This window comes from Furipterus horrens, unplaced genomic scaffold (genome assembly GCF_987537825.1).
Source record: "Furipterus horrens unplaced genomic scaffold, mFurHor1.1.pri manual_scaffold_4, whole genome shotgun sequence".
Classification (NCBI taxonomy): Eukaryota; Metazoa; Chordata; class Mammalia; order Chiroptera; family Furipteridae; genus Furipterus; species Furipterus horrens.
This window is the reverse complement of record NW_028327174.1, coordinates 104,167,289-104,192,610: the sequence shown is the minus strand read 5'-3', so window position 1 is coordinate 104,192,610 and position 25,322 is coordinate 104,167,289. Positions and strand designations below refer to the sequence as shown.

The following is a 25,322-nucleotide window of genomic DNA, read 5'->3' as shown; positions in this document are numbered from 1 at the left end:
TCTCAGCAAAGTGGGAATAAAGGGATCATATCTAAATATTATAAAGGCCATATATGATGAACCCACTTCCAATACCACACTCAATGGGCAAAGACTACAAATGGTTCCCTTAATATTGGGAACAAAGAAGGGACGTCCACTTTCACCTCTCTTATTCCATATAGTACTGGAAGTCTTAGCCATAGCACTCAGACAAGAAGAAGAAATAAAAGGCATCCAAATTGGAAAGGAAGAAGTAAAACTGTCATTATTTGCAGATGACATGATACTGTACATAGAAAACCTCAAGGATTCCACCAAGAAACTGCTAGAACTAATAAATTATTTCAGTAAAGTAGCAGGATACAAAATTAATATCCAGAAATTAATTGCATTTTTATGCTAATAATGAACTATCTGATAAGCAAATGAAGAAAACAATTTCATTTACAACTTCTTCAAGAAGAATAAAATACCTAAGAATAACCCTAACCAAGGATATGAAAGACCTGAACTTGGAAAATTATAAGACTGAAGAAAGATATTGAAGAAGATACGTAAAAGTGGAAGCACAAACAGTGTTCATGAATAGAAAAAATTAACATCATTAAAATGTTCATATTATCCAAAGGAATCCATAGATTCAAGGCAATTCCTATCAAAATACCAATGATGTATTTCACAAAACTAAAATAAATATTTCAAAATTTTATATGGAACCATAAAAGGCCTCAAATAGCAACAGCAAACTTTATAAAGAATATAAAAGTTGGAGGAATCATGCTACCTAATATCAAAATATACTATAAGACCACAGTAATCAAAACAGCATGACTGGCATAAAAGCAGACACATAGATCAATGGAACAGAGGAAGCAAGCACATACAATGGGCTAAAGATAGTTTATTCAATAAATGTTGTTGGGAAAATTGGACAGATATGTACAGAAAAATGAAACTAACAGATATGTACAGAAAAATGAAACTAAAACACCTTCGTATGCCACACACCAGAATAAATTCAAAATGGATTAAGTCCTTAAATGTTAGACCCCAAACCATAAAACACCTAAAAGAAAACACAGCCAATAAAATCTCAGATATTGCTCATAGCAATATATTTTTCTGATATATCTCTTCAGGCAAGGGAAAATAAAAGAGAAAATAAACAAATAGGACTACTAAAAACTAAAAAATCTGCACAGAAAAGGAACCATCAACAATATAAAAAGGCAACTCACTGAATGGGAGAACATATTCACCAACACATTTGATAAGGAGTTAATATTTGAAATTTATAAAAAACTTATAAAATTCAACACCAAAAACAAACAAACAAAAAATCCAATTATAAAATGGGCAAAGGGTAACTTCCAGCCAAGATGGAGGACTAGACAGACATGCTGCATCTCCCTCCACAACTAAGAAGGTATACAGCTACCTCAAAACTGTAAACAACCAAGAATTTCAGAAAACCAAAGTGCATGGAAGTCCAACAAACAAGATATAAAGAACAAATACTCATCCAGACAGGTAGGAGGGGTGTAGCCAGGGTGAAGAGGATACGGTGTGGTCGCGCCGGCGGTGGAGGCGCTGGTGGCAGCTGCAGGCCAGCAGAAAGCGCAGTCACACATTTTTAAAACTCAGGAGGGACACCTGGGGAGCGTTCCCAGCTCCTCACCGGACCATGCAGCTCACCATCCCAGTCCTGGAAAAAATCAAGCCTCATTGCTTCTGACTATTCAGACCAGTGGTGGTTGGGGCGGAGGAAGAAACTGCCCGTCTCTCAGTGGAATGTGCTTGTTTAAAGGGCCTCCATGGTCCTAGAATGTCCACAGACCCACCCACTCTGGAAACAACAGCCAGGGCAACAATCCCATACAGAAGTGAACAAAGTGCCTGGAAAAGAGACAAGTGCTGGGCAAGTGGCATTGTTTCCTCTCAGACCCCTCCCCAACATACAGTTCTACAGCATGTTGAAACAGGTCACCCTGTACTGATGAATATCTAAGGCTCCGCCCCTTACAACATAACAGGAGCAACAGCTCTACTTAAGACACAGACGCAAGCAAAAACAGGAGTCTGTCAAGATGAGGAGACAGAGAAGTATGGCTCAAAAGAGAGAATGGATCAAGGTTCCAGTGGGAAAACTAAGTGACGAGGAAATAGTCAACCTAACAAATGAGGTGATAGCCAACCTAACAGATGAAGAATTCCAAACACTGGTGATAAAGATGCTCACAGGCTTGACAGATATGCTTGAGTATGGCAAACACATAAGAGAAGAAGTGAAGGCTATGTTAAGTGAAACAAAGGAAAATCCACACAAAACCAATGGTAAAGGGAAGGAAGCCAGGGTTCAAATCAATGGTTTGGAACATAAGGAAGAAAAAAACAGTCAACTAGTACAGAATGAGGAAACAAGAATTGAAAAAAATGAGGAGAGACTTAGAAACTTCTGGGACTACTTTAAATGTGTCAACATCTGAATCATGGGGGTGGCAGTAGGAGAAGAGGAAGAGCAAGAAATTGAAAGCTTATGTGAAAAAAATAATGGAGTAAAACTTCCCAAATTTTGCAAAGGAAATAGACATACAAGTCCAGGAAGCACAGAGTCCCAGGCAAGCTGGACCCAGACAGAACCACACCAAGACACATTATGATTAAAATGCCAAAGGTGAAAGATAAAGAAAGAATCCTAAAAGCAGCAAGAGAGAAGTGGAGAGTTGCCTACAAAGGGGTACCTATAAGACTATCAGCTGATTTCTGAAAAGAAACTTTGCAGGCAAGAAGGGACTGGCAAGAAGTATTCAATGTGATGAAAAGCAAGGACTTACAACCAAGATTACTCTATCCAGCTATCATTTAGAATGGAAGGGCAGATGAAATGCTTCCCAGGCAAGGTAAAGCTAAAGGAGTTCATCATCACCAAGCCATTATTACATGAAATGTTAAAAGGACTTATTTAAGAAAAAAAGATCAAAACTATGAACACTGAAATGATAACAAAATCACAACTATCAACAACTGAATCTAAAAAATAAAAACAAAGACACTCTAAGCAAACCAGAATAGGAACAGAATCATAGGTTTGGAGATCAGTTGGAGGGTTATCAGCTGGGAGGGGGAAAGGGGAGAAATGGGGAAATGGTGCAGGGGTTAAGAAGCATAATCAGGTGGCACAAAATAGGGGGAAATTAAGAATAATATAGGAAAGGGTGAAGCCAAAGAACTTAAATGCACTACCCATGGACATGAACTAAGGGGCATGGGATTGCTGGAGGGGAGGGGGGTACTGGGCAGAGGGGCTCAAAGGGGAAAAAAATTGAAACTACTGTAACAACATAATCGATAAAAGATACTTTTTAAAAAATGGGCAAAGGACCTGAATAGACATTTCTCTAAAGAGAACATGCAAATGGCCAACAGACATATAAAAAGAAGTTCCACGTCATTAAGTATCAGGGAAATGCAAATTAAAACCACAACTAGATATCACCTCATACCAGTCCGGGTGTCTATCATCAATAAATCAACCACCAACAAGTGTTGGTGAGGATGTGGAGAAAGGGGAACCCCTGTGCACTATTTGTGGATATGCAGACTGGTGCAGTACTATGGAAAGCTGTAGGTAGTTATCTCAAAAAATTAAAAATGGAACAGACTTATGACCCACTTCTGGAAATTTATCCAAAGAATAATGAAACACTAATTTGAAAGAATATAAGCATATCTATGTTCATTATAGCATTATTTATAATAGCCAAGATATGGAAGCAACCCAAGTGTTCATCAGCAGACGAGTGGATAAAGCAGCTACGGTACATTTACACAATGGAATGCTACTCAGTCATAAAAAAGAAAATTCTACCCTTTGCAAAAGCATGATGGACCTGGAGAAAATTATGCTAAGTGAAATAAGCCAGTAAGAAAAAGACATATGCCATATGATTTCACTCGTATGTGGAATCTAATGAATAAACTGAAGTAACAAGCAAAATAGAGACAGACTGACAGAAAGTAGGCTAACAGCTATGGGGAAATAAATTAGGAGTGGAAGCATAAAACAAAAAAGAAAAAGAACTGATAGGCACAGTCAACAGTGTGGTGATTGTTGGGGAGGGGGGTTGGGTAGAGATGGAAGATAGAATAAGAGGGATAAATGGTAATGGAAAAAAATACAATAAGAGTTTTAAAAATTTATTTTGAAAAAAGTAAATAAATATTTCTTTCATTTTGTTATTAGATTCTTTTCTTATTATTGAGTTATTTAAAAACTTATATTACCTGGATACAAGTCCTTTTTCAAATATGTGCTTTATAGATAATTCCTCTTAATTAATACCTAAACTTCCATTTTCATGCCCTTATTAAATGAAATGTTAAGGGGAATTATTTAAGAAAAAGATCAGAACTACAAACAGCAAAATGACAACTCACAACTATCAACAACTGAATCTAAAAATCAAAAAAAGACTAAGCAAACAAGGACAGAAGCAGAATCATAGACATGGAGACCATATGGAAGGTAATCAGTGGGGAGGGAGAAGGGACAGAAAGGGGGGAAAAGTGTAGGGATTAAAAAGCATAATTGGTAGGTACAAAATGGACAAGAGCATGTTAAGAATAGTAAAGGAAATGGAGAAGCCAAAGGACTTATATGCATGACACATGGAGATGAAGTTAAGGGGGGTGGGCATGATTGTTGGAGAGAAAGGGGTTCCAGGAGGAGGCAGACAAAGGGAAAAAAATTGGGACAACTGTAATAGCATAATCAATAAAATATACTTAAAAATACTTACATTTTCATTTTGCTAACTGTGTTTCTTAAGTATATTTTATTGATTATGTTGTTACAGTAGTCCTAATTTCTCTTCCCTTTGCTTCCCTCTGCCTAGTATCCCCTTTCTCCAGCAATTTCACCCCCCTTAGTTCATGTCCATGGTCGTACATCTAAGTTCTTTGGCTTCACCCTTTCCTATATTATTAACTTCTCCCTGTCTATTTTATACCAACTGATTATGTTTCTTAATCTCTGTACCATTTCCCCATTTCTTCCCCTTCCCCCTTCCAGCTAATAACCCTCCAGATGATCCCCACACCTATGATTCTGTTCCTGTTCGGTTGTTTGTTTAGTTTGTTTTGTTTTTATTTTTTAAATTCAGTTGTTGATAGTTCTGAGTTTGTTGTCATTTTAGTGTTCATAGTTTTTATCTTTTTTTCTTAAATAAGTCCCTTTAACATTTCATATAATAATAGCTTGGTGGTGATAAGAGTAAGAGTAATCGTGGTTGTAGGTCCTTGCTTTTCATCACATTGAATACTTGTTGCCAGTTCCTTCTTACCTGCAAAGTTTCTTTTGAGGAGTCAGTTGATAGTCTTATAGGCACCCCTTTGTAATAGGCACCCCTTTTTAGGTAACTCTCTGCTTTCCTCTTGCTGCTTTTAAGATTCTCTCTTTATCTTTAACCTTCAACATTTTAATTATGTTGTGTCTTGGTGTGGTCCTCTTTGGGTCTAGCTTGTTTGGGACTTTCTGTGCTTCCTGGACTTGTATGTCTATTTCCTTTCACAAATTTGGGAAGTTTTCTTTCATTATTTTTTCACATAAGCTTTCAATTTCTTGCTCTTCCTCTTCTCCTTCTGGCACCCCTACAGCATGGATGTGGGCACATTTAAAGTTGTCCCAGAGGTTCCTAAGCCTCTCCTCATTTTTTTCAATTCTTGTTTTCTCATTCTGTACTGGTTGACTGTTTTGTTTTCTTCCTTGTGTTCCAAATCATTGATTTGAACCCCGGTTTCTTTCTCTACACCATTGGTTTTGTGTGGATTTTCCTTTGTTTTATTTAGCATAGCCTTCACTTTTTCCCTTATGCATCTGCCATACTTAAGCATATCTGTAAAGCCTGTGAGCATCTTTATCACTAGTGTTTTGAACTCTGCATCTCTTAAGTTGGCTATCTCCTCATTTGTTAGGCTGGCTATTTTTTCATCGGTTAGTTCTCCCACTGGAACCTTGATCTGTTTTTTGGGCCATACTTCTCTGTCTCCTCATCTTGAGAGGATCCTGTGTTTGTTTGCCTCTGTGTCTTAGGTACAGCTATTGCACCTGTTACATTGTAAGGGGAAGATTCTTATGTATTAATCAGTACAGGGGGACCTGTTTCATCACGTTGTGGCGCCGTGTGTAGGGGAGGGGTCTGATAGGGAACAATGCCGCTTGCTCAGCACTCACTCCTTTTCCAGGCAGTTCTCCCACTTCTGTATGGGACTGGCACTTCTCTAGCTCTTTCCCTGGCCATTGTTCTCATAGTGGGTGGGTCTGTGGATGTTCTAGGATCATGGGGGCACTTTAAACAAGCGAACTCTGGTGAGAGACTGCAGTTTCTGCCTCTTCCCCGACCCCCACTGGTTTGCACAGTCAGAAGCAATAGGGCTTTATCGTCCCCAGTGCTGGAACCATGAGCTGCGCAGTCTGCTCTGGTGCTGGTAGCACTCCCCAGGTGTCCCTCTCAACTTTTTAAAATGTTTGATTGTGCTTTCTTCCTGGCCTGCTGCTGCTGCCGCCACTGCCACCACCACCACACCATGTCCTCTTTGCCCCAGCTGTGCCCCTCCTATCTGTCTGGATGAGTATTTGTTCTTTATATCTTTGTTTGTTGGACTTCCATACAGCTCGATTTTCTGGAACTTCTGGTTGTCTCTAGTTTTGAGGTAGCTGTATTCCTTCCTAGTTGTGGAGGAAGACATAGCATGTCTGTCTAGGTCTCCATTTTGTCCAGAAGTCTTGCTTTTTGACAAGCTATTATTTTTATCATTATTAAGTCCAATTTACTAAAAATTTTTATGGTTCATGCTTTCTGTATTTTACATAAGAAACTGTATGTGCATAAGAAACTGTATGTACATAAGAACCTGTGACCTAACCCAAGGTCGCAAATATTTTTTCACAGTTTTTTCTAGAAAGTTGATGGTGTTAGTCCTAGATTGAGGTCTATGATCTGTTTTAGCTTAAACTTTGTGTTTCCTTTGAGGAAAAGGTCAAAGTACCTTTCTTAATCTAGATATCCAGTTATTCCAGCATGATTTATTGAAGGCTATCCATTTCTTACCTTGGCAACTTTATCAAAATTCAACTGACCAAGTAAGTATGGGGCTATTTCTGGACTCTCAGCTCTGTTGCATTAATCCATGTCTATCCTTATACCATATGATACTGTCTTGATTATCATAGCTTTTAAAGTAAGTCCTAAAATCAGATAAAACAAGTCCTTCAACTTTATCATTTAAAAACACTTTTTTGACCATACTAGGTCCTGTGCTGTGCTGCATTTTTAATAATGCTTTTATGTCTGAAGGATATAGCATGTACAATGCTATAGAATTTTATAGACAAAGAAGCCACAGACTGAAAAATATCAGCACTCTGTCTGACTCATATTATGAGGTTGGTTCCTGTCTCTTTGTGGTCACATCTCATTTTCCTACTGGAATGTGAGCTTCACAAGAGCAGGAACTGTGTTTATTTTCTTTACTTCTGACTCCCTAGTAAAACAATGCTTATGGTAGGTTTTCAACAAATATTTGTTGAACAAAAGAAGGAATTGGGTCCAAGAGAAGTTGAGTGACTTGTCTTTGGGTAAAAGTCAATAGCTGAACTGCCTCTAGAACTTCAGTTTCCATACTCTTCATTAATATTTTTTTCATCTTACAATATGAGTGGAGGAGACAGAGAAGAAAAGGGAAGAAGAAAAAAAGTGAATGAAAAGGGAGCTAGGTAAGAGCATTGTTAGAAGGATTTTTTTTAAGGCTTTAGTTTTAATACACCTCAGTTTATAACCTGAAACTTCCAGCCACTAAACATTTACAAGTTTATTTTTTGTTTGAAATACTTTTTGACATGCAGAGGAGTACCCAGATGATTCACAGATCCAAAGCCACAGCCCAAGCAGGAGACAACCACATTTTCTTCCTGAGCAAAGTGCTAAGAAAATAGAGAAAACACATACAAGGCCAGAATGGATCCCTTGGGTCAGCAGCAGACAGACCCTTGCTGGACCATTCTGGACTAAGGCTCTTTCCAATTTGGAAAGATCTTCAGGGAGCAATATTTGGCTAAGATTCTTACCCCTAAAATTTAATTCAGAGCGGACTTTCATCTTCTAAAAAGTCCCTTAAATTGTAGTCCTTATCTTTAGGCCTGGAATACTAGGTGTCAGAAAAAAAAAATAATAACCTGGTGTTAATCTGAGAAGGAAAGGAACTAGAGAATGGGATAAGGAATGTACAACTCTCAAAATGTGGAAGCGGCTCAGACTCCACAACCTCTAATTCATGTGGCATGTAATCTTCTTAAACAATAATTACAGATACTAAGTGTGCATTTGAAGGGACTAGAATTGCCATTAATTACTCTGCAATATCCTGTCAACCAAATTCTCCCTTCAAGTAAATATATGTGGTGGTTTCCATTGAAATTAGTGGGTGTCACAGGTAACTGAGAGGAGAATTTGGTTCTGTGACCTCACAAGACACTGAAGACTTTCACTTATAAACAACTATTAAGGAAGATTTCCATCAGAATCAATTAGTGACAGGGGAGAAATTAAATATCTTTATTTCAATCAAGTCAAGGAATGCTTGTTGAGCATAGATTTTTTTCAGAGCAAGATGTTAGATCGTGCTGGGGAAACTTGAAGTGAGACATAGACAGGGCTTCCTCGACCTGCTCTCAAATCTGCAGGTCAGAGTCCTGACCAACATCTCCTGCATCTGATTCATTCCCTCAGTTCTTAGCTCAGATGTCACTTCCTGTGAATGAGATTATGTCCTCCTGATAAGATGTGTCATGTTTGTAATTACTTGTTTAATACCTATTTCCTCCTCCAGTTCCAAGCAGAGAAGGGCCAAGTTCATCTTATTTGTCTTGATGCAAACACAGGTTCTGCAGCCATCAGCTTCTGTTCAAATCTCAGCTCTGTCACTCACTCTTCATGTGATGTGGGGCAATCACTCAGGCTTCTGAAACATTGGCATGTTCACCAGTAAGATAGAGATAATAATTCTGTAGTATGCACCTCATAGAGCTGTTCAAAAATTAAATGAGGTAAAATCACTAATGACCTGGCACATATTAAACTGTCCATAAGAATGAAATAAAATATCAGTTGTTAAATAAGGCTAATCTCTTTAATTAATAACTAGAGACAATGATTGCCATTCTCTGGCCATTAAAATGACAATATGAGAATGATCATTATTGTTGGCACTATGCTAAATACTTTGCATATAATTAGCTAATTTAGGAGAAATACACATCAAGCCATCAATGACTACCTGGTCTTTTAGCTTCTTCTATCTGGGCATAACATTATTTTTAGGGACATAAGATCATCAGATCAGTCTATGTGTTGGTGACATATGAGTGTCTATTTCAGTCAGTCTTAGAAGGAAATAAATGGCATGGACAAAGGATTAACTGAAGAGAGCATATGAAGGGACCAATTAATTAAAGGGTTTGGGCAGGGTCAAGAAAACCAAGAAAGGATTGAGTTGCTCACAATAACTGACAATAATGGGGAGCTGTTACACCCCTAGACTTGAATGGGTAAAGGAGAGAAAAATGGTGCTTCAGGATACAGTGAGAGCTATGGCCAAGGGAGTGGAGCTGCCCCCCAGAAGCTGAGGTTTTCGCCACTGCCAAGTCCATAGCGAGGTAGGGAGCAGAAGGAATACCCCACTGCTCTCTTCTCACCTTCTGATCTGCTGCTGCTTCCCAATGGCCAAACCCTGCTATTCACCAGAGAGAAACACAGTCCATAATCACCTCCTCCTGGAGCAGAGAACAAGGCAGAGAAGGGCTGAGAATGGATCTACCCAGAAGTTAACAAAATAACCTGCATGAAACCCTGAATACCATGTCTAGTCAAACTTGAATAAATTCATGTTGACTACATACAGAACATTAGAGAAAATAAAAAATCTAGACCAGCGATTTTCAATCTTTTTTATCTCATGGCACATGCAAACTAATTACTAAAATTCTGCAGCACACCAAAAGAGATATTATATTTTTTGCTAATCTTACAAAAGAATCAGTATAATTTTGATTCATTCGCCCCAGACAGCTATTGTTGCGCTTGCTGTTATCATTTTTTTATTTGACATTCTAAGGGAAAAGAGGTCAGTGCCCCTGACTAAATAGCCAGGTATTACACGTTTTAAAAATTCTTATGGCACAAGGCACACCGGTTGAAAATCTCCGATCTAGACAACTAAATTAGACAAAACTGCAGAGCTATTGCTATGTTAAAAATGAAGGCAGGCTTTTCTTTCTTGCTACAGTTAATGAAGATGCAAAGAAGTAGGAGGTATAAGATAGCAACCAAGTATCAATTACGCCTCCTTCTCAGCCTTCATTGAAAAATGAAAGCTCATGCAGTTAAGCTCCATGTTTGAAAAAGACTCAATTATTATATTTAGTTGAATTTAAGAACTCTACTTTTGCTAATGAATTTGAATCATGACAGCCAATCATTCCTCTCTACACTTTCCCGATATCAACTAATTAAGATTCAAGCATCTTCTGTTTCTTCATTGAAGCACCACTCTTCTGGAAGATATCATTCTTCAGATTTTACTTTTATTGTGGTGAAATATATATACTATAAAATTTACTGTACATTTTAAAATGTACAGCTCAGTAGTGTTAATATATTCACATTGTTGTGAAACAGATTTCCAGAACTTTTTCATCTTGCAAATCTGAAACTCTACTATACTCATCAAATGACAACTCCTGATTCTTCCCTCCCCCTGCCCTTGACAACCATCATTCTACTTTCTGTTTCTGTAAATTTGACTAATGTAAGTACCTCATACAAGTGGAATCATATGGTATTTATCTTTCTGTGACTAACTTATTTCACTTAGCATAATGTCCTCAATGTTCATCTATATTCTCTCATGGTTCAGGATTTCCTTCCTATTTAAGGCTAAATAATTTTCCATTGTATGTTCCACCACATTCTGTTTATACTTTCATCTGTCAATGAACATTTGGATTCATTTTACCCCTTGGTTATTGTGAACACAGGTGTACAAATACATATTCAAGTCCTTACTTTCAGTTCTTTTCGGTGTATATGCAGCAGTACATATTACCATCATACAATAATTCTATATGTTTTTAAGTATATTTTATTGATTATGTTGTTACAGTTGTCTCAATTTCTTTTCTCTTTGCTCCTCTCTGCCCAGTACACCCGTCACCCTATGGCAATCCCACCCCCTTTAGTTTATGTCCATGGGTCATGCATATAAGTTCTTTGGCTTCACCCTTTCCTACATTATTCTTAATATCCCCCTTTCTATTTTATACCAACAAATTATGCTTCTAAGCCCTGCATCATTTCCCCATTTTCCCCCTTCCCCCTCCCAGCTGATAACCCTGCAAATGATCCCCACACCTATGATTCTGTTCCTGTTCTGATTGTTTGCTTAGTTTGTTTTTGTTTTTATTTTTTAGATTCAGTTGTTGATAGTTATGAGTTTGTTGTCATTTTAATGTTCATAGTTTTGATCTTCTTTTTCTTAAATAAGTCCCTTTAACTTTTCATACAATAATGGCTTTGTGATGATGAACTCCTTTAGCTTTACCTGGTCTGGGGAGCACTTTATCTGCCCTTCCATTCTAAGTGATAGCTTTGCTGGATAGAATAATCTTGGTCATAGATCCTTACTTTTCATCACATTGAATACTTCTTTCTAGTCCCTTCTTGCCTGCAAAGCTTTTTCTGAGAAATCAGCTAATAGTCTTATAGGCACCCCTTTGTAGGTAACTCTCTTCTTTTCTCTTGCTGCTTGTAAGATTCTCTCTTTATCTTGAACCTTTGGCATTTTAATTATGATGTGTCTTTGGGTCCAGCTTGTTTGGGACTCTCTGTGCTTCCTGGACTTGTATGTCTATTTGCTTTGCCAAATTTGGGAAGGTTTCCCTCATTATTTTTTCACATAAGCTTTCAATTTTTTGCTCTTTCTCTTCTCCTTCTGGAACCCCTGTGATATGGATGTTGGTATGTTTAAAGTTGTCCCAGAGGTTCCTGAGGCTTTCTTCAGTTTTTCAATTTTTGTTTCCTCATACTGTACTGGTTGACTGTTTTTTTCTTCCTTATGTTCCAAATCATTAATTTGAACCCGGATATCCTTCCCTTCACGATTGATTTTGTGTAGATTTTCTTTCGTTTCATGTAGCATAGCTTTCACTTCTTCCCTTATGCATTTGCCATACTTAAGCATATCCGTCAAGTCTGTGAGCATTTTTATCACCAGTGTTTTGAACTCTATATCTGTTAGGTTGGCTATCTCCTTGTTTCTTAGTTCTCCCACTGGAACCTTGATCTGTTCCCTCTTCTGAGCCAGACTTCTCTGTATTTTCATCTTGATAGGCTCCTCTGTTTGTTTGCCTCTGTGTCTTAGGTAGCGCTGTTGTACCCGTTACATTGTAAGAGGAGGAGCCTTAAATATTCATCACTACAGGGTGATCTGTTTCACCACGTTGTGGTGCTATATGTAGGGGAGGGGTCTGAGAGGGAACGATGCCTCTTGCTCAGTGTTTGCCCTCCTTCCAGGCACTTTCCCACTTCCATATGGGACTAGCGCCTCTCTAGCTGTTGCCCTGGCCATGGTTCCCAGAGTGGGAGGGTCTGTGGACGTCTAGGACTGTGGGGACCCTTTAAACAAGCAGACTCTGCTGAGAGACCAGCAGTTTCTTCCTCCACCCTAACCCCTACTGGTTTTCACAACCAGAAGCAATGAGGCTTTATTTTCCCCAGTGCTAGAACTGTGAGCTGTGCAGTCTGGTCTGGTGCTGGGAGTGCTCCCCAGGTGTCCTTACCTACTTTTTAAAATGTGTGAGTGTGCTTTCTGCCAGCCTGCCACTGCTGTCACCACACTGAGTCCTCTGCGGCCCAGCTCCACCCCTCTTACCTGTCTGGGTGAGTACTTCTTCTTTATATCTTTGTTTGTTGAACTTCCATTCAGCTCGATTTTCCAGAATTTCTAGTTGTCTCCTGTTTTGAGGTAGTTGTATTCCTTCTTAGTTGTGGAAGGAGACACAGTGTGTCTTTCTAGGCCTCCATCTTGGCCATAAGTCCCCTGGTAATTCTATATTTTATTTTTTGAGAAACCACCATACTATTTTCCATAACTGCTACATCATTTTGCATTCCCACCAACAGTGCACAAGGGTTCCAATTTCCTCACAGCCCTGCCAATGTTATTTACCTAGGCTTTTTACAAATAATAGTTTATGTTAATAGGTGTGAATTAACATCTCATTGTAGTTTTGATTTGTATTTTCCTAATGACTAGTGATGTTAAGCACCTTTTTATGTATGTATTGACCATTTGCCTATCTTCTTCAGAGAAATGTCTATTCAAGTTCTTTGCACATATTTTAAATTGGGTTGTTTTCTATGTTGTTGAGCTGTAGTTCTTTTACATATTCTGGATATTAATCACTTATTATATATATGATTTGCAAGTATTTTCTTTCATTTCATAGGTTGCCTTCTCACTCTGCATAGTGTCCTTTGATACACAAAAGATTTTTATTCTTAATGAACTATAATTTATGTAATATTTATGGAAGATATATTTTAACATAGACTTTGCATGACTAAATCTTTTTGGAAGGGCTCAGATTAGACACGATTGCAGTGGATTCTATTCTATTTCTAACAGAGCGAAAGAACAAAGACTTGGGTTTCATAACTCGTGAAAATGACCTAAAAGATTGGTATGCTTTGGAAGATCTCAACATATGTCCAGCATTTAAATATTTCCTCTTGATAGTTGAAGAGTACAGGTGTCTCTTCATCCTTCCTCCTTCTTTGAATCCTATAGAATACTACCTGGAGATGCCAGCTGGGAGTCAGCTAAAAGAGACTCTTTCACTTGCAAGTGACAGTAATCCAATTGAATTGTTCCAAGCAAAGAAAAATTTTAATTTTGCTCAAAATTCTTGGGCTCATATAACTGAAAATACCAAAAAAAAAAAGGCATTCTGGCCTCAAGTACGCCTGGTTCCAGGTTCTTAATCAAGGTCAAGCTCTGCTCTCCTCTGGGTTGACTCCATTCTCAGGTATCACTTACCCTTATGATGACAAAACAGTGTCCATCAGCTCTTGAGTTACTCTTATCATCTCAGCAGCTTTGTGAAGAAGACAGATTCTCTTTTCCTTATAGTTCAAAGGAAAGTTCCTGTGTGATCTTTTATGTTTAAACTGACCATATTTTGCCCAGTGGTTGAGAAAACATTGATGGGTGACCTGAAACATTTTCCTTGTTGAGCAACTGTGTTCTCTCTTTTTCTTCTTTAATTTTTATTTATTGATCATTAGAGAAGAGGGGAGAGAGAGAGAGATTTGTCATTCCATTTATTTATGCACTCATTGGTTGTTTCTTGTATGTGTCCTGACCAAGAATCAAACCCACAGCCTTGACATTCAGGATGGCACTCGAACTAACTGAGTTAAACAGCCAGGGCTGAGCAAGTGTGCTCTCTGATGAGCAACTATAGTCAATATTGATACTTGTTACTACTGTAGATCTATATCTTCCATAATTACTTGTTTCAACTCATAGATGGAGGAACTACTCAAGTTGATGGTACATTATCCAGGGCTGCATAAGTCTACTCACAACATGCAAGGGACCAGTGGGCTGAGAGTAATAGAAAGAAAAAGCCACAGAAATATTTGTGTGGAGAATCAGCATTTAATCATAAGCCACTGCTTCATGTAGTATTTGAAATAAATGGGATCAGTTCCACTAATCACCAAACTGCCTGTTTAATAAAAGCATAGCAATGTGATAGAGCACTAAGTATGAAACTGAAGACCCAAATTTGAGCCCTGGACTCTCCACTTAGCCACTATATGCCTTGGACAATGCTATGGACTCCACAAATTGCTATGTTGAAGCCCTAACCCCCATTATGAAGCTACTTAGAAATGAGACGTTGGGGAGGTAATTATGTTTAGATGGGGTCATGAGGATAAGATCCTCATGACGGGATTAATGCCCTTATAAGAAGAGGCAACAGAGAGGTTGCTCTCTCTCTCTTTCTCTTTCTGTCATGTGAGGACACAGAACAAAGACAGCCGTCGTGAGCCAGGAAGTGAATTATTACAAAAGTCTAATGATGCTGGCAGCCAGAACTATGAGAAATAAACTTATGTGGTTTAAGCCACGCAATCAGTAGTATCATGTGATGGCAGCCTGAACAGACTAAGACATAGCAGTTGCTTAACATCTCTGAGCCTTGGGTGTCTGATCTATGAAAAGTGTGGGAAGGTGGTGCTGAGTACCAGGTAGGCTGAAGCATTGCATAGGATTAGTATATTTGTAGATAATATAAAGAGGAATGCAGTGATTATAAGAAAAATATCTATTTTCTGACATCCATCCAAACAAATAGAAGAAGGTGAAGGCGGAAGAGAACTACTTTAAGTATATAAAATATTAGAAACAGAAATAAAAATACTCTGGGACATATGAACCAATGATCTAGACTATAAGCAGAACTGTTACTTTCTTTAAAGCATAATTTTTAAACTCTTTTCAGAAATCTAAAAGTTGAGAGGCTACTCAATTCTTTCATTTCCTTCTAAAAATGCCGAGTTCGAATGTTAATTCCTCATACTACCACATCACTTTCTACCTGTCCTCCAGCAGCCAATTTTAAATATTGTATACAAGGTCTGTCTGGAAAAAGACCAGCCATTGTTAATATAATGAGAACAGTTTGCATGACATTGATGTAACCTGGCAGCCAAGGAGAGTGGACTGGAATGCTCATGCATGAACAATGATGACTTCACTGTACTAGTCAATGGGGCAGTGGACACTGTTGAGTGAGCATGCATACTGTGTGGCCATCGCATTTAAAATAAATAAGCGAGTAGCGCAGCAAATCTGCACCAAATTTTGCATTAAGCTTGAGCATTCCTCTGTAGAAACTTTGGATGATTAAGAAGGCTGCAGCTATGGGAAACTGGTGATTGGCAGCATCATCACGACAACACGCCTGCTCAGGCATCATGTCTCATCCAGAGTTTTTTGGCAAAGCATAATATCACCCAGTTGACTCAGCCCCCTTAGAGCCCAGACGTGACACCCTGTGACTTTTGCCTTTTTCCAAAACTAAAATCACCTTTGAAAGGGAAGAGATTTCAGACTACTATGAGATTCAGGGAAATATGATGGGGCAGCTGATGGTGATTGGGACAACTGTGTGAGGTCCCAAGGTGCCTATTTTGAAGGGGACTGAGGCACCCTTGTCCTATGTACATTGTTTCTTGTATCTTGTATCTTCTTCAATAACTGTCTCTATTTTTCACATTACATGGCTAGATACTTTCTGGACAGACTTCATATTCCTTTCTCATGGACTTTGCAAGTGCTGTTTTCACCATCTGGGATACTCTCTCCAGAGAGCTGTATAGCTCACTCCTCCACTTCATTCAGATCTCTTCTAAGTTGTTCCCTTATTATTAGAGCTTCTCCAATTATCCCATCTAAAACAGCCTCTTCCCATTCCATAACTCTTTACCTGTCTTTTAAATATTACTAATCCCTACCTGATGTTTTGTATGTTAACATATTTTTTTACCTGAATATACTGTTTATTTAGAGTTATTTTATTCATATAAAGGCTATATATTGTTACTGTAAGTGAAATTGTGTACAAGTAGTAAAGTTCTGCTGCCAAACATACATATTAAGGTATTTTATCTTTTCAAACAACAGACGAGGAAATGCCAAAATGAAATACTTGAAACAGTCTCCTTCAGTTGGCAAAGCTTTCACAAATTGCTTCATGAGACCCAGTTTTATGTGCAGAGGTGGGAATATAATGTTCTTTCTGTCAACAAGTGGCTCATGTAGAAGGTTTGGATCACCAGGTTTGAGGTCAGATCTTGGAGGCCAGTTTGACTCCACCCAGTGCTTCTCACAAGCTCTGCTGTCCCACATACACAGAAAACAGGGATACTTGGTATATCCGTAATGCTGACCAAGAAGGAAACAGACCATTTTAAGGTCAACACAGATGATCCAACTGTGCTTGTGATATTGCAACAAATCAAGGACTCTCTTTATGTCTTCATATTCTTCACAAAAACAAACTGAATGGCCAGTTGGGACTGCACCAAATAAATTGCCATTGTGGAGGAGGACACACTTCAAGCTCCCCTTTGAGCTATTGATGAACAGTTACCATTCAGTGGCATTATAGATTGGAATTCCCAGTTCCTCCGTTATGTTATGGCAATACACAAAACCACCGTCACTTTGAAACTACTGCAGAAATGCACTTTCTCTTGGTCACTCCTTTTTCAAGCAAGTTTTTCTTGTGCAGTCTTGATGCTAGGAGTTCTGAAGCCTTTTTGGATAGTCCCAAATCTCGTGCCAAATCATTCAACTCATGCTGATCCAATCCCTTACGAACTGAGTTGTCTTCAGTTTCAAAATCTTCATCATTGCTGTCACTTAGTTCTTTACCATATTCCTGTTTTTCAAAAGTGGGTAGTTCAGTGAAAACTGGCACTGGGATTTCAGCTGAATGAGGCACTGGGTGTATAGCTGATGGTAGACTACGATACTCTATTTTACATTTATTTTTCTTGTTATATCCTGACGTTTTAACTATACAAAAGTACAGTATTCCCTCACTTATCATGGGTATTACGTTCTAGACGCCCCTGTGATAGGTGAAAATCTACAAAGTAGGAACCTTACATTTATTTTAGTATTTATATATATTTTAAGCCTTTATAAACCCTTCCCACACACTTACAAACCGTTCCCAGTCCCTTATTAACCTTTCCCACTCCCTTATGAACCTTTTCCACATTTTTATAAACACTACTTATGTTCTTAAACATATTCTACACTCTTAAACCTACGTAACTTTAACAGCATATACAGTACTGCAAAATCCCACGATATAGCAAAAAATCTGTGATAAATAAATATAATATTTTTTAAAATCCTGCAATACAGTGAGGCCATGATAAGTGAACAGCAATATAGAGGGGGACTACTGTAAATAAAATAAATTCTGCTAACTCCTTGTATACAGATAAGAACTCAGACTACACTTCAGAACACAATTCATTATATAGAGCAGCACACAACCTCCCACCACACTGTCTCATGTGTAACTTGTTAACATATTTTTATTTATCTTCCCCAGCAGAATGTGAGTACTGTGAGGCCAGAGATGTTTCTTTGGTTACAGAACACTGCCTGGTACATAGTAACTGCTCAATCAATAGTTGGCATAGAATGAACAAATCGCAATCTTCTTTTCTCATTGTGATATACACAACAGTATTGTTTTCACACAGGGCACTTTCCCATGGGTATACCAATCAGGGCAAATTTAAAATTAATTTTTTGGCAAGTAAAATAAATCATGCCATTTTGCTTTAAATGGGAGGTAGGATTCAGAAACATTTTACAAATGTGAGTGATGAAATAGGACTTTAAAAGGTCCCAAAGCTCTTGGGGGAAATATATCTATACCTTATAAGACAACAAAGCAAATAAAATAAAAAATTTAAACTATATTTTGAAAAACATAACTTATTTTTTCCTAGACTTGTTCTCCATGGGCAATATCATAAGTCAATTTGTTTTCATTCTTTGCAGCTCAACTTAGATACAACTCTCCTCTTAAAAACTTTTTTGTGAATTTCTCAAATTGAGGTTATGTACCCCTTCCTATGTGCCATCATGGGACCCCAAACTTACCGTACTAAGGCTTTTAACACCATGTATTGTAATTGCCTGTTCACTTATCTATATCCCTGGCCCCATCCCTCATTCCCTCCCACCCTTCCTCCACTGTCATCTCCACCCTCCCCCCACCTCCCCAGCACAATACAAGCTTCAGGAGGCACAAGCTCATGCCTACCTCATTGACCATTTTACAGCCAGCACATAAATATTTGTTAGATCAATTAATGACATAAGTTCCACTTAAGGCTAAGCACACACAAATTGTTTAAGACAGAAAACTTATAACATACAGGTTTGTGATAAATAATAAAAATGGTGGTGTGAATTTTCAGACACAACTTTGTTCCGGAGTTCCAGAGTTTGGTTATCATGACTGTGGTTTTAGGAAATCATCTTATTTCCCTTGCCTCTTCTGTATTACAAATTTGCCCATAAATAAAACTTAAAAGAAAATGGAAGCCAGTGAGACAGGAACATTCTTGAAGCCCTCAATAACTCACATCTCAAACTCGGGGAGAAAGAAATTTAAAAAACAAAACTGAAAAAGCCATGAAGTCACAGCTCATAAGTACTGCAATCGCTGGTAATTCCCACTACTATGAATATCAGCAAGTCACTCTTTGCAGGATGTGGCTTTAACCAGGTAGCTTCAGGTTAGATACAATTTCCAGTTTTATAATTCTCAGTCCTTTCTCTCCCATTCAATAGAACATATCAAAAGCAGTAAGCAAGAATAGTATTATTACAGGTATAACCTTGAGTCCTTTTTAACTTAAATAGAAAGTATAAATCCTTCACAAATTTGGTATTTCAATTATTAGTAGTAACAAATTGCTTGCACTGTACCTCACAGTTGATCACGTCTATCATGCATAGAAATTCAGGTGTAGAGCTGTAGCTCTCCAAAATTTTTGACTGAGGAATGCTTAGTCAGTGCAAAATTCCTGTGGTCCATATATTTCACCAATTCTACTTTCCAATTAAAAAAGAAATATCAATAATAACAAAGACTGCAAAAGTGAAAATTTGAAAATATTAGTTAAATCAAGAACAGTAGCAATTGAAAATCACAATCAATTGAAGGTAGAATCTGTAATGCAATGATAGCAACTATCTGCCTGGAAAATCCAACTATCTGCCTGCATATGTGCACTTGCAATGTGAGTTGTTTTTGTGTTTTTTTTTTAATGTATTTTATTGATTATATTGTTACAATAGTTCCAATTTTCTCCCCTTTACTCCCCTCCAGCCAGCATCTCCCTCCCCCAGCAATCCCCCCCCCAAGTCCATACCCATGGTTCGTACATACAAACAACGTTGGCAAGTATTGCATATGAACAAGCTACCTTAATGGACTACCAATATACTCTAGAGTTCTCTACTGGAATACTCAGCAAAACAAAAAAATGTGAGTACCTAATTTTAGAAACCTTTAATAAACACACTTATTTACTAGAAAGTAGGCCATAGGATGTAATAGTGAAAACCCAGGAACTCTAGAATAGGATTGCTTTGCATTGTCTGATTAATTCATTCAATTCCCGTCAGATGGATCCTTTCAGACCTTAAATGGATCATGCATTATACCTTGAGAAACATTGCAGGAAGACAATCACCTAATCAACTGTTAGTTTTAGCTTCTAGTATGGGCTAACACAGCTAACTGCTTGTGAGAAGGACATAAACATATGAAGTGGCCCTGAGGAGATTACAATCTATTAGATATTCAATAAATAGAGATCATATTAGAGATTAAAGCAACATATATGACTAGTATTGTTGGAAAGAATGAAATCTTTCTTGTGCAGTACTGAGAATAAATATAATCCTTTTGACACTCTGGTCTCAAGATTTGTTTTCCTGTATCAAAATCCCAATGACCTGCATCAGCAAGTTACCCATAAACATATGCAAGATAAATTTCAATAGGAACAGTGTCTTGGAGGCCAGGAATGAGTCTGTGGTAATAAAACGGGCCCAAAGTCTGGGTTTCTGGCCTACTTGACAACAAGTGCAGATATGCATGAACCATAATTCTGTATGTGAGCTCAAGGCTCAGGAATATGTACATCAGTTAAAACCTAGCTGTAAAACACTATTCTACGAGATTTGATTCAGCTTTTAAAATCTTTTACACCTACTCAAATATAGCTGCCATGAAAGAAACTCAGATACAGTGAATAATTCACAACATAAATGTTCTTGTGTGGGTGGGAGTTAAGTGGTGTTTGCCTTTGTCTCATCTTATATGGTGAAATCTGCAATTATAACATAAACTCCCTTCTAAAATGGCAAACTGAAGATTCTTTATCAGCCACAGACAGCTACAGGGCTGATGGGAATTTGCTGGTTGCCTGGTACTGCCACCAAAAGATACAGTAGGTTTTTCCCCAGGTCTTCTCTTAGTAATTGTCTTTCTTTTCCTTCTTTTCTGCATAGACTATAAACAGATTGTAAATTGCGTGACACTACAGAACCTGATAGATCATTCAAGGCTATTTTTTGCATTGTCCACCAGAGCATACAAGTCTTGCTTTCCTACCAAAAAGGGCTTGACCTGGGCACTTGATCTTGATGCTTAAGACTTCATCAATTTTTCAGAGAACCTTGAAGGTCGGGGAATCAGGGAATAATAGTAGGGACTACATGAATATTTTAGGTTCTTTTGACATTTGGGGGACTCACAGATCAGGGGAGAGAGGGCTTCTCCAAGGCCAGCTAATTACTAAAGATAACATCTTACCCATGAACACAACTTTCCGATGCAACCATATGTAGGCAAATCTGAGCCCAGATCCCTCAACCACCTCCTTCATGTACTCTCACACACCAAGCCAGACACCTCCACTCTGAACTACCCCATGGCCAGATACCGGGCAACTAGAGACCACTCCTTTACCCTGAAGCCAGCCAGAATTATTGAAACACTCCAGTTTTAGTTGTTTACTCTGGCCTGCCTTGACTTCTTTTTTTTTTTTTTTTAGAATAAAAATTATTTTGCTTTTTATTCCATATGTATGCACAAGAGTAACGTGATAATCTACATAAAACTAAGTCTTTCCATAGTATATAATACAAATTCTAAAGTCTATGTGGTAAGGAAGTTTTGTTCAAGGAAATATAACAGGAATATGAAAAATAATCAATGTCATTTCGGTATGTACTATCCATGCAAAAAAATGTGTCCACTCCTATAGATATCCATGTTTTTACTAGCATGGGCCTAAAACAATAGCCTACGGTATAAATCAAATGCTAAAGAAAATAAGCTGTGAAAGTATTTAAACATTGGTGTTTAAGAATTATAAAAAGAGAGAAAGATCAGGATTATTATCTCTTTAAAGTCAGCTTATTTGTCTTTAAGAAGATTGTAGATTGTAAAATCTTTGCCTTGGAGGTATTTCAATTAAGAGCTTCAATATTAACCACACAGGTATTCCTTAGGAACAATCCTGCCTCAAGAGTGTAAGAGAACAAAGTGAAATTAAAAGGCAGTATTCCTTTACCTCTTGTTTTCCCATAAAACAGCAAGTACAATTACTCCTAAATGGCCTTTATTCAATTGAAAACTGAACAAAAAAGATTTGTGAAATGCCTACTACAAGCAAGATACTGTGCTTGTTTATTTTAAGAATATGAAGATTAAATATACCTCCTGCCCAGGTCTCATTTTCTTCTAAAATTCAGGACAATCATATTTACTATTAATACGACTTAATTTTTTTTTAAGTGAACTGCAGCATGGCAATTCATATGCATAAAAAATAATCTCACAATCTAATCAAGGGCTTGATCTAATTCTTCTCTGCTTTAATTAAAATGGTTCACTGTTTCTCTACATTGGCTGCTCCAAAATAATACTAGGAAAGCGTCCTATTACAGTTTTATTTATCTTCACATGAGTTCTAGACTAGCATTAAGTATTTGATGATAAGACTGTGGGCCAATAAATGAAGTATTATGTATAGAATACAAATAAAAGTTTATTGTACAAAATTAAGGCCTTCATATTTCATACTCTACTAGTAGGCCAAAGAATGACTAGCTAATTTTTAAAAACCTACACAAAAATTTCACTTTCACTTCCTCCCACCCCCAGCTATTAAAATGGCCTGACCAAATGTTATTAAAACAAACATTATAAATAACATTAAGTCCTTTAAAGACAACTATCCCAAATGTTATTTCTTGGCATAGGTGATCTTCATGGCATCGAAGGTGTGATCTTAAATCCTTGTAAAGCATCCCTGGCAGCTCCAGCCTGTCCATCATTTTCAAATTCAACAAACGCAATGTCATGTCTCCCAGGTACCAAAAGTACTTCCTTGAAACCTGGGAACTGATTAAACAGCATGGATAACATCATCTCATTAGTCTCTTCTGGTAAATTATTAAGGAATAAAATATAGTTTGGAGGGTAATCAGGGACAAGAGGATTTGGTGTTGCATTTCCTTGGGTATTAGTTGAATTTGGTGCTCCTTGACCAGGCTTTTTATTAGCAGTAATCACTGCCTGTCCCACAGTTTTGGCTTTTTTCTTTTCTTTTTTCTTTTCTTTGTCAGCAAAGGTGCCACGCATTTTAGATATTATATCAGAATCTGTTTTTGCATACTGGATTCACATTGGTTTACCATAAAATGGAAATCCTTGTAACTGTCTCAAGGCATTTTTGGATGAGCCCAATTCTTTAAATATAACAAAGGCTTGCCCTCTCATCTTCATGGTCTTTAAAGCCACAATATCTACCACATGGCCAAACTGAGAAAACAGGGCATATAGGGATCGCTTCAATTCTTCTTTTTTAATTTTGTCATTTGTATTGTTTATATAAATTGTACGGTTTGGTCTGATATCCATCTTTTCTGTTAAACTGTTCAAATAGCCTGAGGACTCGCGCCGTCCTGCCTTGACTTTTCTGCAGAAAACCCAATAAAGGCATTGGCCTACGCTTTCCTCTCATTCTGTTCTGCCTCCTGACCAAACCTGGTGCTCCCTGTGTGGCCCGTATGACATAGCATGTCCACTCCCTAGAGAATTGTGAGTAATAAATTCTTCTTTCAGTGCTCTTGGCTTCTCTGCACCATCACTCAGTCACCTCCATAAATTAAAATCCCATGGGCACAAATAGGACAAAGGACTTTCATAGTCATTTTTAAGAACACAGCAGTTTGGCTCCAAACCTGGCTCAGAGACCAATCTAATTTCACAAAAGCATCCTGGGTGACCATAGCACACAGCCCAGGATGGGGGCCAGGCATGCTCTCTTCATCTCTGCCTATCTCCTATGTAGCACAGGAAAGCATAGGGATGCACACTCTCTTGTTGACTTTCTATCATGACCTGAAAATCCAGAAAACTTGCATGACTGCTTGAAGAAGAGAGGAATGGAATGCAGATCTATAGAGGAAGTGCAGAAGTGGGGGCCTGCCCTCCTGATTCACCAGAAGGAGCCACCAGAATAACAACACTGAGAATGATGACAGCTGTTAACATCCATCTACTGAGTGCCCTGGCTTCGTGCCCAGTGTGTTACATGCATCATCTCACTGAACCCTAAACAAGGCTAAGAAGTAAGTGCCATCCTTATCCCATTTCAGAGAATTTAGAGATGAGGGTCACTGGATAAAGGTCACACATTTGGTAACTGGTGCCCCGGGGACTAAACACCAAATATAAATCCATAACCTATGCTTTAAATCCCTGTTCTTCATGACATCTGTCAAAATCAAGTAAAGTTCCTTCTCCCCATGACACAGAATTCAAGAGCACAATTCCTTTTGTGAATGAAACATCAGCCTGAAGACCTCAGCCCCTAGTTGGCATCTCTAATTGGCCAGTGGATGGTGCCTTGTTGCCTTCCAAAACAAACATGTTTTTGGTTGCTGTCCAGAAATGGAACCAACTCCAGGCAATATTGTGTAATAGGCAACACTTTTGACTTCTAGTGATTATTTTTCTGGGAGTTCAGCACCCTCACTGCCTCTGTAGATGACCCAGGTAACTTCACTCCCCGCACTGTCCTTTGTGATCTGGGCCTTAGGCCCCAAATTATTTCTCTATCAGTAAACTCATCAGAATGTCCAGTTCCTCTTTGCTTATAATTTTATTTTAATTAAACATAGTGGGGTGACATTGGTTAATAAGATTATATAGGTTTAAAGTGCACTTCTTCTTTTTTATTTAAATCTGTCAAGGGCTCTGGATTCAGATGGACCTGGCCTCTGATCCTGGCTGTACAGCTTTTACCTGTGTGACCTTGATCCCCACTTTCCTCATCTGTAACTGCCAGAGTAGCATGAACTTTCTCAGCTTTTTCTTTAATGATAAGTTTATCTCATTACTTATTTAGATGTTTAAGCTCTCACATTAGATTTTTACAAGCTGGTGAAGAATGACAAAGTATTTCTCCCACAAAACTATAACCACACATTCCCAGACAGTATAAATATATGGTTGAACAAACAGTAGTTTATGTCACCATTTTATCAATTGCTACTAATAAAACAAATTATCAAGTATCCAAATATTAAGTTAC

General features: G+C 38.0%; 1 pseudogene; it reads right to left on the bottom strand.

Moving 5' to 3' along the window:
- Positions 1 to 22,737: 22,737 nt before the first annotated feature.
- Positions 22,738 to 23,644, bottom strand: LOC150012594 (U2 small nuclear ribonucleoprotein B'' pseudogene; annotated as a pseudogene).
- Between the last annotated feature and the right edge of the window lie 1,678 nt (positions 23,645 to 25,322).